The sequence below is a fragment of the Triticum aestivum genome, unplaced genomic scaffold (genome assembly GCF_018294505.1).
Source record: "Triticum aestivum cultivar Chinese Spring unplaced genomic scaffold, IWGSC CS RefSeq v2.1 scaffold252290, whole genome shotgun sequence".
Taxonomy (NCBI): Eukaryota; Viridiplantae; Streptophyta; class Magnoliopsida; order Poales; family Poaceae; genus Triticum; species Triticum aestivum.
The window spans coordinates 1-3,482 of record NW_025240842.1 but is presented as its reverse complement, the minus strand read 5'-3'; the positions used below and the strand labels follow the sequence as shown (position 1 = coordinate 3,482).

Below are 3,482 nucleotides of genomic sequence, written 5' to 3'. Positions count from 1 at the left end.
ATCCAACACCAAGACGAATAACAAAAATGTTGCAGCAAACTAACTAACCCTCCCAAGCGATGCTCTGCGGGTCAGTGGTGCAGCCACGCTTGGCATGGACTCTGTAGTCGGCGGAGTCCTGCTGCAGCTGAATGTAGTCATCCATGCTGGGCATGTCCAGCTCGAGAGGGCTAACTGAATCTGGACCAAGGTGTTAGTAGAAGTGTGGCATTAAACAATTGGCAGGCGGGAGAATCCGGATGGATGTGAAGTGCATATATGTGAAGTTTGTCCTACCTGGGAGTCGATGTTGCAGAAGCTGGTGACCATGCCGACATCGCTGTCGCTGAGCACCTCGGCCTTCTTGCTGTCGGGCGCTGAGAACATGATGTTGGAGTTGGTGTCGTCCCAAGTGCTCATGGAGAAAATACTCAAGAGGTCACTCGAGCCGTTGCCAGCAGCGATGCTCTCGCCGACGTCCTGCTGCCTCAAGAAGCTCCACAACGAGCCCAGCCTCCTCTACTATGCCATCGAGTCGACGTTGCCTCCTCCGTGCGAATGCAAGTAGCTGATTCCCATCCTTCCTCTCGTTCCACCCATGCCGCCATTGCATGTGCATCATTAGAGTCACAAAGCCAGAGCACATCGATCAAAGCGCACAAGGGCCAAAAAAACACAACACCCAACCAAATTTGGAAAATCAACATGATGACTGAAGCAAGGATCATGACAGCATATAGGATATTTAAAGCATATAAGATATATAAAAAAATGCAGCAGAGGTAGCTAGAAAGGAAACAAAGAAACTTGATCTATAGTAAAAATAAGAAACAACCTCCAAGATAATACGCCTGCAAAACGAAATAAAAGAACTAATTAGGACATGGAACCATTGTAACTGCCATGTTGCTCTGCAATTAGCATATTTGAGCTATTAAAAACTTCGAAATCTAGTACTTTTGTGTCCTAATGGCGACAACCAAAAGCTATCTATTGCGCATTGAACTGAAAAATAATGTGTATTCTCAGGTATGCACCCCAAGTAGCAACCGAAACATTATTGAACTACAAGCAGCTCAAGATAATAGCTACAAAATCTTTCCAGAAATGAGTGACTAAGTAAAAAAATGAAAAACAAGAGAATGAGGTAAGTAAGAAATCCCAATTGAGCTAGAGAAGGAGACGCTGTGCCTGAGCCTCCAAGAACCAGTAGAAGAGTGTCCTCCCACTCTGCTTGTCCATGGTGACATGCCCAGAGAACCGAGAGATGTGTGAACTCCTTGGCCGACGAAGGAGAAATACCATCCTATCAGCTTCCTACTCGCTGTAACCGGCCAAGTAGCAGAGCCAACACCCTGGCAGGCAAAGACAATGCGTGCCTGAACACACACGTCACTAAGCCAACAAGCACACACACAAAAGGAACTCGTAGCAAGCAAATGCGGGGGACAGGAGGAGAGTTGGGACTGAAAAGAAATTACCATGGTGGTGACTCGATTTACAGGCGGAAGCGACTTGAGGCGGTGGTGGCAAATCCAGATAGCAGCTGCACGAGCATGTGAGCGTCACAAGATGCAAACATCAGACTCATACATACCTGCATTTCTTTATCAGCACTACACATCTCCAGATTTTTCCCAAAATGAGAGTTCAGTAAGCTACCATCTTCAGCCTCCTAATTTATCAGAGAGCAGCATTTGTTAGTTTTGAGAAACCTGAAAAAACAAAGAAACATCAGGCATATTTGAATAATCATGTCAACAAAATGAGCGATATAGATGAAAAAACAACAAAACGAAATTCAATAAATTGAAACGCTGCTATAGTCCTTCAATATGTATTTCTAAAACTGATATATCATCTTCATAACATGTTTATTTTATATCCAAGGCTTGACTGTAGCATAAAATTACACCATGGTAAATCTTGAGAAAGACCAAGCTTCAGTTTCAGGTATAATCACTTGGTCACAAATTTTAGGAGACGGGAAGACAATGGCCAGCGGTCACGAGATGAATTGTGCCTGCAAGTTCAGAAACACCAATACACCTAAACGGAGGAACTTACTTCATGTCCCTGAGCCGCCGATACTACTTTACCAGTGCCAATGGGCTACACTGGTTCGTGCGTGACGACCTCGTTGGCCCAGTCCTTGATCTTGTCTGCAAATAAAACAATCATCTCAGCCTACACCTTTTAGGTGACAATATATGAAGATGTTAACAAAGCAAATTTCATAATTCATATCAAGAAAAATTATTCTAGAAAGTTGATTAATAGCAAGATATTGCCCCTGCCAAGCAAAATAAAAGTATACTAATCTATTCATAAGCACATAAACAACTAAGTCAGCTACTACTCACATGAACTAAAAGGATTGTAATTAATAGGATGGAGTGCTCATTTGAAGAAATTTATTAACAAATACTTTGGATGGTTCAGGTGAATCTAAAATGCCCCTTGTTCTCACCTCATCCTGCGGTCCTGCTCCAGCCCCTCAGGCAAAACATCGCACTTTATCCTGCAGGTGATTGTCAGCCTAAGGAAGTAGGCGGCGATCTGTTGTCTTCTCAAAATGCGCTAACCTTTAGCCGTTTCCATGCTTTCTAATGGGCTTCAGAGGTCATCCACACAAAGCAAGCACCTCCAAAACATCAGTGGTAGGTTCACGGAGGAAAATAGAAACGGTCTGAAGTCCATAGTCAACAATATAGACCATCTTCCAAGATCATACAAAGGAAGCCACTCCACTACAAGCTTTCTTTCCATAGCTACGGATGTGTGTAGAAGAGCCTGGAACAGGGGTCAAACAAGATAAATCAGCCAACCATATAGTTCCAAGGTAGCATCAGGATTAGGATTGATAACTAATCGGGTAATCGTCCAAGAGCGCAATGAACTAAGAGGAGATTTACCAGATTTGAGTGTCGGGTATCGGAGAGGTGGAAGAGGGAGTTGGAGCCGAGCCGTGCCAGCCGGGTTATCGATCTAACTCCGGTCGGTCAACCCTGTCATCGCAGGTGAGACCATCCCGCCCCAGCACGCCTACCTCCCCCTATCCTTCAATCCTTCCTCCATATTCTCTCTTCATCAGGGACGGATCCATGGGGTCACCCTTTGCGTGCAACTTCCTAGCACCGCCAGAGGCAAGCTCATCGCGTCCAGCCGCTGCCCCTATGCTCACCGCTTCCGCCGATGGCAAGGAGGAGGAGGCGGGCGAGGAAGGCGGAGCTCGGGCGGAGGTGGGAAGGAGGTGGCTACGATCAAGGAGAGGTTGCGGCGGGAGGGAAGGAGGAGCGAGACCGTGCGGCGGCTGTGGGGGTCGGGGGGCATTGGGCAAGGGGGCTAGGGTTTGTCTGGCGGCTAGAATGGGAGTGGGAGTGGGACGAGGCGAGGGTAGGATTGGACGCGGAACGCGCGGAGCAGATTGGCCAAAACTTCTTACACGGGGGTACGATGAACCCAGCCAACAAGCACACGACGCGAGCCCACCCGTCATTGGC

The 3,482-nt window shown here is 46.8% G+C and overlaps 1 long non-coding RNA gene across 1 annotated transcript; it reads right to left on the bottom strand.

Moving 5' to 3' along the window:
* Nucleotides 1–47: 47 nt before the first annotated feature.
* On the bottom strand, nucleotides 48–3,330 carry LOC123176809 (uncharacterized). Its single transcript, XR_006488665.1, has 5 exons — nucleotides 2,895–3,330; nucleotides 2,450–2,772; nucleotides 2,047–2,141; nucleotides 277–1,694; nucleotides 48–180 (listed from the first exon to the last, which is right to left on the bottom strand). It is a non-coding gene; the product is annotated as an uncharacterized lncRNA (long non-coding RNA).
* Between the last annotated feature and the right edge of the window lie 152 nt (nucleotides 3,331–3,482).